General features: G+C 44.6%; 1 protein-coding gene across 2 annotated transcripts in view; it reads right to left on the reverse strand.

Moving 5' to 3' along the window:
* Positions 1-14,883, reverse strand: part of ZBTB38 (zinc finger and BTB domain containing 38) — an 82,824-nt gene extending 67,941 nt beyond the window's left edge. Inside the window, exons 1-4 of one of the 2 annotated variants that reach the window (XM_028099089.2) lie at positions 14,660-14,883; positions 11,808-11,994; positions 10,336-10,410; positions 4,791-4,910 (exon numbers count right to left, since the gene is read on the reverse strand). The gene's annotated coding sequence lies outside the window, so the exon portion shown is untranslated. The remainder of the gene's footprint in view (positions 1-4,790; positions 4,911-10,335; positions 10,411-11,807; positions 11,995-14,659) is intronic. The other variant, XM_028099092.2, reaches the window with a different exon arrangement.
* Positions 14,884-15,112: the final 229 nt, after the last annotated feature.

Below are 15,112 nucleotides of genomic sequence, written 5' to 3' on the forward strand. Positions count from 1 at the left end.
CACTTCCTAAAATAGAAGAACTTGCTCCATGAACTAAGGAGTGGACCTGGGGACTGAAAATACCTATGGAAGTCTTTCAAGTACTTAATCATTTGTTTACCAAGGGCGGCCACAAGTTCTCTGGCAAGTGGATCACAGGCTTTATTTAAATCTGTCCCTCCTACAACAGGGAAAGGGAAGACAGAAATATGAGTGGTCTGACAGCAACACCACTGCCTCCAGAACGGGCCTCAACATTTGCCTGGCCCTTGGTGTCAGCGTATGTTTCAAAGAACTATAGGATGGGGAGGCACTTTGCAGGATGCCATCTCAACCCTTTCTTGAAGGTGAAGAAAATCAGGTTCAAAGACAGTATTATATCTGAAGACCTCGAGCAACCAGGATAAAAGCCCTATTAATTTCTAGTATTCTGCTCTTTGTAATGCAATAGACTGGCTCAATTAATAAGAAAAATTCCAAGCTTTCATGTAAGTAGGTACTTAATAAATGGTTATAGAATAAGTGAATTAATGAATAGATTCCAGTAATAGGGCTCATAACTTGCTTCTAAATTCCTCTCAGAAGAAAATGTTATAGTATCCTTGTTTAAATTTTTTAAGCTCAAGTAAGTATAATTTTAAGCAAAATAGTAAATATTGGCCAAAATATCACCCGAGACCAAGTGTCACTTGAGAAGTATCAGAGAAGGAGGCTTGATTGCTATTTAAGTCAATCAGATTAAGTTTAGCCAGCTGAAGTCGCCTTTATCCTATTTGGTTTGCAAAAAGAAATCTCATGAGTTAGCATGAACAGCTAAAAATAAGTTGCAGGTTTCATTTTCCGTTGTTCAGTATGGTTTTGAAACCAAAAGGTGCAAAGCTAGGAGATTCATCAACGCCTACTGAAGATCAACATTTTAAACTGTCACCTTTCTAGCACACTGACCTGATCTATAGTCCCCCCCCCCCCCCCCCGGGCCGCCAGGCCCAAGAACGGTGCACCTATGTCCTTTCTCACTGCGGGCCCTTGAGATGAGTCCCTGCAATAACACATGGCAGGAAATTGGGGGCTGAGGCCAGTCCTGAGGGACAGTGGCTTATGTGTGAGTGTCTTGTCATATCCGGACAGGATGCCACGTAATCGGCCCCGTATGCTCAGCTTCCATCTTCGGTGATGCTGGGAACCCCTCTGTAAAGCAAGGGAGTAAATAATGCTAGGAATTTCATGAAGACGGGGCCTTCAAGGTAGTGAGGACAGCGAGGACCCCTTGACGTAGCACATGGCCTTGTGCAATTCCATACTGCAAACCCAGGCGGCTCACCATAAGTTTAATTTCAAAACTGTCCTTTCCAATGCCCAAACTGGCAAAAAGGTGTTCGACAGAGGCATAAATGCTTCAGAGGGAAGGCAGCAGTCTCCCGCTGTAGTATTCAGCTATGGTACAAGGCTCGGGAGAGCAGTGCGGCTGTAAGCAAGCCCTCAGCTGAATGAGATTGAAAGGGGGCAAGGAAGGGTTAATCTCCTTCCATTAGAGGAGGGGCCATTTGGCGAAGGTGAAGAGAATAATCTGTATGAAGAGCAGAGAAGACAAAGAGCCATTCCAGAAAAGGAATCACTGTGCAGGGGCGAGAAGGATGATGTGTCCTAGATTTTCACTGTGAGACCATTTCTTAGATCTCTGAGTCTTTACCTCGCTTTGAAGTTACAAGTCTCAGGGAGGGGAAAGGGGGCATATTCACACTCAGTGCTGGAATACTTGAGCTTTGATTCCATCTGAAATGGGCTGTCTCTGAAAAGCAGAGGTCGAGGTCGTAGAAGCCTATCATAAATTAGAAAGTGGCCAAATAAACAATAGGAGTTCCTCATAAAAGAGAGGCCAGCCGCTGAATCCCCCTTTCTTGAGGTAGGGAACACCCCCTCTTTTTTTTAAACTTAAAGTTTTTAGAAGTTGCTTTTAATGACATTTTTGGAAATAGTTTAGGAGTCACAAAAAGTTGCAAAAATAGGACAGTAACTATATAACTTCATCCAGCTTCCCCCATAAGAGTATCTTACACTAGTGCAGCACCTTGTCTAAAGCAAGAAACTGACATTGGTGCAATATTATTAACTCAGGTGTGGCCCTTATTTGGGTTTCACCAGTTTTTACCTGCTGTGTGTGTGTGTGTGTGTGTGTGTGTGTGTGTGTGTGTGTGTGCGCACGCGCGCAGTTCTATGAAATCTTATCACATGTATAGACTGGAGTACCCATCATCACAACCAAGATAGAGAACTATTCCATCACCACAAAGAAATCCAGTGTTAACCCTCTTAGAGTCACACTTTCCTCCAGCACTAACCTCTGGCACTGATCTATTCTCAATCACTATAATTTTGTCTCTTTGAGAATATTATAAATGGAATCATACAGTATGTAACCCTTTGGTGGCTTTCTTTCACCCAGCATAATACCTTTAGATCCATTCAAGGTATACGTAAACAGTGTGTGGCTTTCTATTGCTGAATAGAATTTCATGGTATGGATGTAACACGGTTTTGTTATCCATTCTCCCCTTGAGGGATGTCTCGCTGGTTTCCTGGTTTAAGCTATTAGAAATAAAACTGCTATGAATATTGATATACAGCCTTTTGTGTGAGCATAAGTTTTCATTTCTCTTGTGTAAACACCCAGGAGTGGGTGTTTATGTAAATGTATGTTTAACTTCATAAGAAACTGTCAAACTCTTTTCCAGAGTGGCTGCACCATTTATGTTCCCACCAGCAGTGCATAATTAATCCAATTTTTCCATATCCTTGCCAACATATGGGAACATCAGTATTTGTCATTTTAGCCATTCTGATAGATGTGTAGGGATTCCTTTTGCTGGTCCAGTCAAGATGGGAGTCAAGTGGTGGGGGGCATCTTCAGAGCTTGGGTGGGGTGGCTTCAGATATCTCTCACTGTTCCAGCTTTCCTAATACTTGTCTACACAGCAGTTTGAGCTGTCTGGCATTTCAATCGTAGAAAATGGGGCTCTTCATACTGGGTGAGTCTTTAGGTTAGTCCAGTTGCTCCTGACTGCAACAGTGGGACATCACTATCTGGGGACACTGGGCTTCTTTGAGGCAGTACCTCTTGGCCCAACAGGCAGACTTGGTACCAGTGTCACTCTCCCAGGAGGTGATATGAAAGCCACGATATGACTGCCATGGAGCAGAGACAGAATTTGCCTGGGCCAGGGTTGTCCAGCAGCTTTGGCCAGAGACTGTGAATGCTTTTTATTCCTAAAGTTAGCTCCTCATTAGCAAGGTGTGTGGGGAGTACACAGGGAGTCAGCATAGAGGGGGAAGAATGGGGTCACCAGTGGCACTTGTCAGATCACAGGCCCCACTGACCACTTTCTGCCCTTGGACTCCCTACTCTGTTTATCATCTAGGATTCACCAGCAGCATGTGGACACCTTGTCTTGGTGTCACAGAACTCCAACATTTACCTCCTGGGGATTAGATCTGGAAGCACTGCTGTCACCACCACATGGACCTTCTTGGCCTAGGGATCCAGGTCTTGTCAGTAATTAGAACTCTATCTAAGTATCAGGAGGTGCCTCAGCCAAGGAAATTGTAAAGGATCCCAGGGAGATGGGTTTTGCATAGAGCCAACATCATAGCGATGACTTGAACTCCCCCAGCCATGTCTGGGAAGCCACCCTCCATCTGTTGTACCCCTGATTGAAGGGATGTTGTGGACCTTCCCAGAATCCATACTCATCCTGACCCTGGCTCTATGAGTTTGGACCAGAAGGCCAAAAGTCAGGAGAGCGGTGATCTTATGTGGGGACAGCCAAGAGATAATGAAGACTCTGCACAGAAGCAGTGAAGCTTCAGGATCATAGGCAAATTTCCTGGCACCTAAGCATGTATAATGGGTGCAACAGAGGTGCTCCTTCGGGTTCTGACTCTTGCCCTTCACCTGGTGCAGTCACAGGAGAAAGATGTGGGCTTGGGCAGGGAGGAACCTAAATGGTGATTTATAGAACCTGAACATGAACTAGGGATCATCAGGAGCTGAGAAGTTTGTGAAGGTTGAACTTGAAAGCAAATGATATGAGAGAGGCCCTCTAGAAGCTGGGGTGGTAGAATGAGGAAGGGCAGCCATATGCCATCCGGTGACCAATAGGTATAGCCTGATTGGCTTGAGCAGAGTAATGCAAACAAGATGGAAGGTTATACTTCCTCTTAGAAGGTGATAAAAGAAAATTATATTTGGTTGTTGTTTGTTTACTATGTTCTCTGTTGTAACAGAATTTTCCCAATTTCCCAATTTCAGGGGCCTCTTATCTGATCCATTGCCCCTCCTCTGGCCAGGTGCTCCTACTTGCTTGCTGTCAGAAGGCAGCCCAGTGCACAGCACCTCTCAGATTTAAAGAGGCAGGTGCAGCTAGGGGCAGGTACCTCCCCAGACTATGAAGTTATGTAGAATCCATCCTAGAGGCTGAATCATTCAGCTCCCCTCTAGCTCTGATTTTGTCTTTTTTTCAGCTCATGCCTAAATCTGATCACAATATGAGTCTCTGCTCTCTTGCCTTCTGACTCAGGACCTCACCTCCTACTCTGCTCTTGTGCATGGACCTGCCTGGCTGCCTCATGTCGTCCTCAGTCCAGCTTCAGTGTTACCACTCAGGGCTTAGGGCACACAGTGATCTGGCTTCATGAGGCAACCAAGGTGGACACATGGGCCCCTCCTGGGGTCTGGGCTGCCCACACATGTCCTGAGATATGGCCCTGCTTATGAGAAGGCAGATAAAAGTTTCCTGGCTGAGGCAGAGTCTCACCTGAGGAGTCTGTCTTCTCGTTGGTGCCTTGTCTCTGCTACCGAAAGGATGGGTGGATCTGGGTCCTCTGTCTACTGAAGTTCTAGTTTTACTTCTGCCACTAAATCTCTGGGTAACCACCTGGAAGTAAATGAACCATTCTGGGTCTCAGTTATCTCATATTTACAGTAAGTTTTCCTGATTCCTTAGCTGACAATCTTTCAACTATACCATACCATGATTAAGGAAAAATCTAAAATTCAGAGGCCAAAAAAGAGCCTTTAAGTTAAATTCTGGTTTAGATATACTATCTCAGGTTTCCCTGTTTGCTGAAACGAATGTTTATTGAATTGAATGCAGCATATCAACAGTTCTCAGGCTTTCATGTGCATAAGGATTAGGAGGGTAGATTAAAAAGCATGTTCTTAGGCTCCCTCCTCAGAGCTTCTGATGCCACTGGGGCCTAGGAGCATGCGTTTTAACATGAGAAACTGAAGGGGATTTAGGTTTTGAAATAGACACACTGGTGTCTTTCTGGAGGCTAATTTACCAATGTGCATTAGGAACTTTAAAAACAGGTCATTTGAACTACTGATTCAATTCTAGGAATCTTCCATAAGATGTCCACAAAGATTTATCTATAAGAATGTTTACAGATTGATAACAGTAGAGCACTGCAATCAAAATGCCCATCAAAAAAAAAAAAAAGAATGGATAAATTAAGACATATCAGTGCAATGGAAGCACAACACAATCTAATTTTCAGGGGTGCCTGGGTGGCTCAGTGGGTTAAGCGTCTGCCTTCGGCTCAGGTCATGATCCCAGGGTCCTGGGATCGAGACCCGCATCAGGCTCCCTGCTCAGCAGTAAGCCTGCTTCTCCCTCTCCCACTCCCCCTGCTTGTGTTCCCTCTCTCACTGTGTCTCTCTCTCTCAAACAGATAAATAAAATCTTTAAAAAAACAAAAACAAAATCAAATTTTCTTTTTTTTTTAAAGATTTTATTTATTTATTTGAGAGAGAGAGAATGAGAGATAGAGAGCACGAGAGGGAAGAGGGTCAGAGGGAGAAGCAGACACCCCGCTGAGCAGGGAGCCCGATGTGGGACTCAATCCTGGGACTCCAGGATCATGACCTGAGCCAAGCAGTCACTTAACCAACTGAGACACCCAGGCGCCCAACAAAATCAAATTTTCATAGGCCATTTAGTGACTTGGAAAAATGTTTACAACATCATTGTAAGTGGGATGAGAAAAAGCATATAAAATACCATGTCAAATAATTTGTGTGTGTGTGTATATATATATATATATATATATATGAAAAATTGGAAAGAAATGCATCAAAATGTTAATACAGAATTGTTGCTTGGTTGTTGGATTATTGAAGACTGTTGTTTTCTCCTTGATATTTTTCTGTATTTTCCAGATTTTGTACAGTAGCTAGTTATGACTCTTTACATTTGAAAAACAATGATAAATATTTTAAAAGAAACAAAAAGGAATTTGCCTCATGTAGAGTGAAAATGGAGGGAAGAGAGGTGTCTTAGGAGGCCAGACCAGCCGTGACCTGGCTGCTCTAGTATGATTCAGACTCACTCTGGTGTCTGGGACGAATTTCAAGCTATATTCTCTTTTGTGAAATACCTTGGTATAGTTGATGCCAAGGAATTTGGGTCAGTGAGAAAAGTCCTTTCACTAGATACTACTTTCCCACTACATTCAAAGATAACAGACTACAGGATCTGGGACATGGAGTGGAGCTCACAGTTTAAATGACGCCTTCTTTACTGCTCTTGGGTCATTGACTCTGTGTATAATCCCCCGCCCCATAACACCAAGCAGACAGCTGCGCTCAGTATTAGAGTCTTTTGGACAGGCGATGGACTCCACTCTCATTTGGGAGACACTGCCTGAACACAGTGCTTCTGTGGAGTGGTTTCAAAGCCTCCTTTGGCCAATGCACTGGGAGCCCCCTAGAATGCCAGGAAACACCATTTTTGCTTTTGTTTTTTTTTGTTGTTGTTGTTTTGTTTTGGCAGAGAGATGGCTCAAATTCATCCTCTCTCACAGATTTCGGTGACACCCCCCTCCCCCAGGTCAAACCTCTCTCAGAATAAGATTAGAAGCCTCTCAGTTAGGCCTCTGGCCTACAGTCAAACCTTTCCAAATGACCTTGAAAATTTTACACCACATGCTGTGGCTAGTTAGGGAGTGGCACTAAGGATCTCAGATGAAAGTCAATTTAGAGAGACAAAAAATAATTGGGGCACCCGGGGTGGCTCAGTAGGTTAAGCGGCTGCCTTCAGCTCAGGTCATGATCCCAGGGTCTTGGGATCGAGCCCCAAGTTAGGTTCCCTGGAGTCAGGCTCCCTGCTTGGCAGGGCACCTGCTTCTCCCTGCTGTGCTCTCCCCCACTTGTGCTTTCCCCCACTTGTGTTCTCTCTCTCTCTCTCAAATAAATAAAATCTTTTAAAAAAGAGAGAGACAAAAAATCTAAAATGATGAGACTTACAATATCAACACCACTATCAAAAGCTAAAACAACAATGCTGACCCCAATTATAATTATTTTCATCAACACCTTGACTTGCCAAACATTGTCCTAAGTTGCCCAAACCATTTCACATTTATTACTTTATTTATCCTGACAGAATCTTAGTTTTACATCCTTTAAAAAAATACCATTTTGGAGGCAGAAGGAAGCTTTCAAGTTCTGATGAAAAGCAGAGGCTTCTTGAGTTAAAACAAAACTATGAAGTCTTCAAGTGTGGTGTTTTCCAACTTCGTTCTTGACAAGAAATCGGGGGATTTCAGCATGAGAAATTACAAAGCCCTATTACCATGAATTCTTTGCTTTGGTGAATATGACGTGGCCTTATTGCAAAACCCTCTAAAGGGAGTAAAAGAACATTCATAAATGCTGACCCAGAGTAAGAAGGGGGCTTGTACTTCTGTGCTGTGAAAACAATAAAACCCCTGGGATTAAAAATAACCAATGGGTCTAGGCATGGCCTATGTCAGCCTACTGTCCTCAGTTCACATCTGCCCATCACAGATCAACAGGTCCAGGCTAAGCTCTTTAAGTGACCTAAGCTCCAAAAAAACTATGGTGCCCCACATTTTAACTATACCCCTCACATGGAATTAAAATTTTTTTAAATAATAAAATATAAGACTAAAGTTAAGGAAGCTCAAGAAAAGTCAAACTGTTCCCATGATGTCTACTTTGACACTTGATTGAAAATGTTGAAGATCAAAATATTTACAAAGTGTATACTTGTTACTCCTGCCTTATTGGTGCGCCTGGGAGGTCACCCAGCATGCTGTACCAAGGCTGTGGAGGAATCTTGCTGACAGTATTGAAATTCTGATTTGGCGATTCCACAACGTAGCTAGACATCAGAAATCAGGAGGTTGACCCCAGCCTACTGTCTCCACACACATATTCATATGTTAATTCCTACATATTTAGTGCTTCAAGGAGTCATTATCACATGGCAGTTTAAATTAACAAACTGTGACTACCAAGTCTCCCAAGTGAATGGACCCCGACACCTTTCCTCCTCGACGGTGGCCTTTGGCTTTGCCCTTCCTGGCAGACGCCGTTAGACTGGGACTTTGGGCAACACATCGTCCCCACTTGGCTCTAGCTTTTGAAAACTAGCACTTGTTGTCAACTTACTCCTTTGGCTGCACCCTCCTAAGCAGGCTCTGCACTCGCCCTGTTCAACTTGGTCCTCCCTTTAGCTTCCTCTATGAACTCTCGGTTCTCTAGACACTTCCAGGACCAACCAAGGCACAGCCAATGAACTGTTAGAGATTAAAGCATTTCTGCAATCAATCAACTTATTCTATTCCACTGCTCCTTAGACCACTCCTGGGCAGAGGCAAGGCAGCAGTAATAGGAGCCTAGGCCAGGCACCAGGCTCCACGAGAGCCCAAGAGGCTGTGTCAAATTGGCCAGTAGCTGGTCTTCCCACACAATGGACAATGTGTGTTCTCCAGGGTGTGGGTGCCAGAAATGTCAAATCCAGGGGCAAAATTCAATTAGAAACCAGAGCGTCTAGCCAGATATCGACAACAAGACTAGAGAACTAGCTCAGGCAAAGACTGTAGTCCATTTTTAGTATACGTGCTGCTGAAGCAAGCACATGTAGTCCATTTTTGTTGGAGGTCTTTATGATGCTTTAGGGGCATCATAAGGCACCCACCATATGGTTTCTGATATTTACCAGCAGGGGAATTCTGCACTAAGACCAACAATGGCGAAAAGGCTATATAAAATATAAAATTAGTTCAGAGTTCTCCAAACGGGTTATGGCCTTACCACTCATTATTTCAGTATATGTTTTGAAACTTTTCCTGAAAAGAAAAACCTAGAATTATGTATCAAATCCTTAGGGTTGCACTAATCTCTCCAGCCTGAGCCTTTTTAATCTACTTTTAAATGTTTCTCTAATAACTTGGTTTGAAGATCCCATCTTAGTCAGGGATTCCACCCCCGCCCCAACACACACAAGATTAAAAAGTGGGCAAGATCTGGAGTAGATCAGGCAGGGTAGCTTCCAAAAGCTCCCAGGAGCAGACAGAACCATGAACTAAAGAAACCATGAGCTTTCCAATAGGCTCAGGGCTCAAGGTTGGCAGGGGGGTACAGAATTCTGTTGGACAATTCCCACTAGCTCAACTAGATCTAACACCAGGAAACAAAGCCAAAATGGTCCTAGACCAAGAGGACCCTAGAAGGGAAAATAACGGGAAGAATGTCCTTCCTCGTGTACTGGCCACTGGCAGCATGGTAGTGCTCATATAAAGGCTCAGGGTTAGAAAGAACAGAAGCATCTTGAAAAATCTCACCCTCTGCTCCTTGCCGATATGGCCAGATGTTACTTAAGAGAGTCGGTCAGGGAATACTAAATACCCCAGGGAATACTAACTTTTTGCTTCTCCCGCGGATTCATTCCGCCCTCTTATCCTTGAGCATCTCTAAGTTCTTTATTATGCTGTGCCAGAGAGGACTACCTCATACCCAGAAACTCTCCAGAGCCATCACTGGGAAGTGGCTGCCTCCCCAGACACTACATTTCCCAGACCCCTTTGCAGTTAGACATGGTCATGTGACTGAGTTTTAGTCAAGCAACTGTGAATAGAAGTGTTGTACATCCCTTCCAGGCATGGCCTGTGAAAATCTTCCATGTGCACTTTTTCACACTCTTTTTCTCTTCCACTGGGGAGTGGAGACAGTCGAGGTGACCTTGAAAACCACATGCTGCAGGTGGAGACTCTCTCAATCTGTAGCTCTGAATGAATGTGTGAGAGTTGTCCCACTACACCCTGTTACATGAGCAAGAAATAAACTTCTATTGTATTTGAGCCATTATACATTTTTCAGTCCATTACAGCAATTAGTTTATCCTAACTCTTACATACCCTTTTGGATACAGCTGTTTTTCTTGTGTGCGGAAGTTCCCATGCCTTCTCCCCTCCTTAAATTTTACTATAAACCAAGAGAATAGAATTAGTAAACTCAAATTTAAGCAGCCACTAGGGGCAAATGACACTCACCAAATTAGTGGTCACAGCATTCAGATCTTAAATCCAGAAGAGCAGAAATTTAGCAGAGTCTCATTTCAAGACAACCTGGTATATTAAAATAAAACAAAAAATTAATGTAAGATGTACAAAGCAAATACATTAGAATTACAAAACAAATATATGGTTACTTTCTAAAGGGTGTTGTCAGATTACGACGGAATTTGCCACGGTTTTCCAGCAAATGACAAACTTCCCTATTGCCTTTAAAATAAGATTTATTTTTTTAATACATCCCCCTCCAATCATTATAAAATAGAATTTATATATATATATATTTTTAAAGATTTTATTTATTTATTTGACAGAGAGACACAGCTAGAGAGGGAACACAAGCAGTGGGAGTGGGAGAGGGAGAAGCAGGCTTCCCGTGGAGCAGGGAGCCCGATGCGGGGCTCGATCCCAGGACCCTGGGATCATGACCTGAGCCGAAGGCAGACGCTTAACGACTGAGCCACCCAGGCGCCCCTAAAATAGAATTTATAAAGAACAATTCTACTCTGCTAAGTAAGCTATACAAAGACTAGGTGCTGACTCAGGGGATGACATTGGAGTCTAGGAACACTGGCTATGAGTTCTCTGCCGATGGGCTCTACAGTTCTTTTGTACACATTTAAACTTTTCTCTCAGGAACTTAACTTTCTTGGTTAGGAACTTTCAGAGCTTGTAAAATTATAGGCTATGCAAAGACTTAAATTTTTTAGGTGATGTTTAAACAGACATCAGAGATACATTATATCTGTCTTTGTGTTTAATATCATTCCAAATGCAATGACACGGGCAGGAATTAAAATAAGCTCTCTATAAACACGGTGATGAAACAATGGAGGTGCGCACACCAGAACAATCAGAGGCAACCAGAAACACGCTCTGTAAAGGGCGGCAGGTTGTGAATGTTTTCTTACCAGAGCTGCCATCTTTTACCAGGTTAAGTGCAAAAATACTATTTGACGGCATAGGGCACGTATTTGCCTAGAACAGGGTTTCTTTTTGTGTCTGATTACTCGGTTTAAGATCCAGGAAGCAAACAGTTCAGAACTCTGAACAAACATTCTGGCAGTCCAAACAGAGCACTAGGGCGGGAGGAGGAAGAGGAGACAAAACAAGAGGGTTGACCGGGGAAGGCATGACTTGGGCCATTTTCCCCAGGGTTTCAGCCTATACATATGTGTGCATACACACACACACACACACACACACACACACACACACACATAGATTTTTTTTTTTTTTTTTTTGAGAGGAAATGCACTCTTTTCTGGTCCTGTAAGAAGAGAGAGATCAGATAAAATCCCTTTGGTGCTGTCTTTGGAAGGTCTCCCGAATGCATCCCCACTCCCGCCCGCTGGGCTGGGGCCTGCCAAGCCACAGGTGTCAGGAAACAAAATGGCGCCCCACAGTGTAGGGCGCTGAGTGAGGGGGGGCAGGGGTGGGCCTTCACTTACTCGGAGACGCTGGCTCCTCTGAAACCCAGACGCTGCCAACTCCCTGGGTTCAGGAGTTATAACCGCTTTCTTGCTCTGGGTTCTTCACTTCTTCTTGAGATCAGCTCCACATATTTTTCTGATGATGTCATCCATTCTGACTTCCTACATTTTCAAAGTTGATTTACAAGCAAAACCTTCCATGAGGCTTAAAAAAAAATGAAGAAGAAAAGAAAGGTGTGCTGGGAGGAGATGGAGAGGACAGGAGAGAGGCAGTTGCCTCCTTATTTTGAGATTTGCTGCAGCTGCGAGTGCCACTCCCCAGCCAGTTTCCTGGCTGCAGGGGGAGGCCAGTGGCCGGGCGTGGGTGACGTCAGGGCCAGGCCTGAGTCATCGCCAGCGGCCTGGCTGCCCTGCCACTCGGAAGGGGACAAAAGGAACCTTTGATGTCCAGAGGCCCTCCTCTCAGCACACTCGCCTGTACGGAGCAGCAAGCCAGGAGAACATTCCTGCTGTCTCCCCACCCCCAGCCGTCCTTCCTACTTCCGGAACAGTCCCAGGCAGATTCAGCTAGGCCTCCCCAAGGGACGTCACCCTCTTGCATGGCAGAGGCCTGGCCACTCTCTGTCAAAGGGAGAAGCAGAAGAGGGTGTTTCTCTGGGGATTTCTCACCTCTCCCTCTGGCATCCCCCTTTTTCCTTGTGGTGCTGCCTTAACCAGGGAGTAGAGGTGGTATTATAAGTCCTGTGGAAAGGCGGAAGGTGCTCTCGTCACATTCCCAGGACAGTGCCTAGCGGTCAGTGCCTTTGTGCGATGGCCCTGGGCCTCAGCTCCTTGCTCTCTGGGTGCCCGTGTGAGCCTGCACCACCTGGATTTAAGAGGGCACTATTCTTTAAGAGGGGTATTTATATCCGCATGCTGGCATGGGACTCAGTAAATGCGTGATGAATGAGTGTATTTCGATATGTTTAGATGATAATTCTAAAATAAAATAGTAGAAAACATATACTGAATACTTGCAGTGAATGTTTGAGCCTCTGTGCTAAGTGCTTTCTAAAGATTATTTCACATTTATCGTTATTATCATGACAAAGCTATGAGGTTAGGTACTATTATTATTCCCAATTCTATAGATGAGAAAATGGTTGCTCAGAGAGATGAAGACACTTCTCTAAAGTCTCAGCTCTGGTTAATGGCAGAGCCTGGATCGTTTGATCTCAAATCCTGTGTTATGAACCACCATGGTGAGTGGCTGAGGTGAATGTGTGAATAATGACCAAGGGCAGCCTGGTTCAGGTGAGCAGAGATATGGGTAATGATGGGGCTTGAAACCAATTGTGCAAGGAAGGAATGGAGCAATTAGGAGTGATCTGCCTAGAGTAGGGGGCCTCATGTCCTCCTGATGGGTCAACACAAGGTATGAGTCTTGGTGGGACACCCAGAGTGGTCAGGAGTGCATGTTCATTGTCAGGTCCAAGTGGGGATGAGAAGCTGGGATGGGAAGACAAAGCCAGGGGGGTCTGGTGGTGTGTGGTGGATGCAGGGTGTGAAAGAACAGTGGACAGAGTACCTAAGAGGGGCAAGGCCCAGACTTGTCTTTGTTGCCCCCTGGACTCATGGGCATACATTGGTGGGGGGGGGTGGTCAGTGCAGATAAAGGCCCAAGTCTGGGACAGGCAAGAAGACTACAGAGAAGAAGACTAGATAGCTCTCAAAGACTCCAAGAGCTAACTCCAAGAAGGAGTTAGAACAATGGTGTGTTTCAAGTACGAGGAGGACCTGGAGGTGACAGGAACAGTGCCTGGACCTGCCTGCAGCAGTCACTGCCCTGAGCACTGTCCTATCAGGCATCAGCAGCCTTTCCGGGACAGAGTGAGAGTCTTGTCAGTGGCTCATGCGTTCAAGCCAAGATGAGGAGGGCCGGCAAGAGGAGATCATCTGCTTCTGGGGGTATCTAGGCCCGGGATAGAGATGACCTTGGAGGTATCTTCTTCTGGGGTATATGATTTCGTGGTTTGTACTTTTCCATGATTCTCCTAGAATAAATGTCTCATTCTGGGAGGAAGACAAACGCCAGGAATTTCCAGTCCCTTTGTGAAAGTAGGGAGGGAGTCGTTGCTGGCCTCCTCAATAATGCCACTCCACAGCTTTCCTTCCACTGTGGTCATGAGACCCCTCTTCTGGGCTCAGGAGATCAATGCCTCTGATAGCTGGGGACATGGTGTAGTTACCTTGTTCCTGGGAGCTCTGCCAGTTGCCACTCTGAGGAATTACTTGTGCGGTGTGGGTCTGACTCCCCAGGCAGGTGGAATTAGCAAAGGTGAATTTCAGAAGAGAGAGAGTCACATGCTTTTAATTAAGGGAGGAGCAACAACTGATCAGGGTCACTGTCAACGTCCACACACAGCCTGACCTTGAGCTGAGGAAAGTGCTCTAAGTTCCAGGCATTTTTGGCAGAAGCCTTGTTTATTCTTTCCTTGTCTCTCTGCAGAAAATGCCTCTGGGCACCTCCCCACTCTGCTTCCCCAAAGGCTTGGTGGCCTTGCTTGCTTCACGTACACAGGTAGTTATTTCTCTAATAAGATGAAGACAGGCTGATTATTTTTTCAGTCTACATTGTGGGACCAGGATAATGGGAAGAGTAAAGGAAAGAAGGAGAAATGATGAGTAAGCTTAAGAGAGATGCAGAGCCTTGTACTGTGTGTTCTGAGGTTGCTTCTAATAGGATAAAATCAGAATTGGGCGAAACAATCTACGGGGGGACACAGAAAAGTAAATACAGTGACACCCCCTAAACTCTACCCCATCTGGAGAATCCTTTGTTACAACAAATGCAGATATATACTCGTCATTAAAAAATAAATTAATTAAACCTTTATGGCTTCGAGGAATTCCTTGGAAGACTGGTCTATACTTGCTGCCTCCAATTTCTCTCGTCTCATTCACTTTTTAGAAACACAATTTATTAACCGGGCACCTGGGTGGCTCAGTCGGTTAAGCGTCTGCCTTCGGCTCAGGTCGTGATCCCAGGGTCCTGGGATTGAGTCCTACTTCGGGCTCCCTGCTCAGCGGGAAACCTGCTTCTCCCTCTCCCTCTGCTCCTCTTCCTGCTTGTGCTCTCTCCCTCTCTCTCTGTCAAATGAATAAATAAAATCTATAAAAAAAGAGAAAGAAACACAATTTATTAAGATATAATTTATATACCATAAGGTTAACACACTTCAAGTGTACAAGTCAATGGATTTTAGTGTATTTACAGAATTGTGTGACCTGTAATCCAATTTTATTTTATTTTATTTTATTTTTAAAGATTTTTTATTTATTTT

This window comes from Eumetopias jubatus, unplaced genomic scaffold (genome assembly GCF_037043125.1).
Source record: "Eumetopias jubatus isolate StellerSeaLion01/CBP00866 unplaced genomic scaffold, mEumJub1_p1.0 scaffold_1, whole genome shotgun sequence".
NCBI lineage: Eukaryota > Metazoa > Chordata > Mammalia > Carnivora > Otariidae > Eumetopias > Eumetopias jubatus.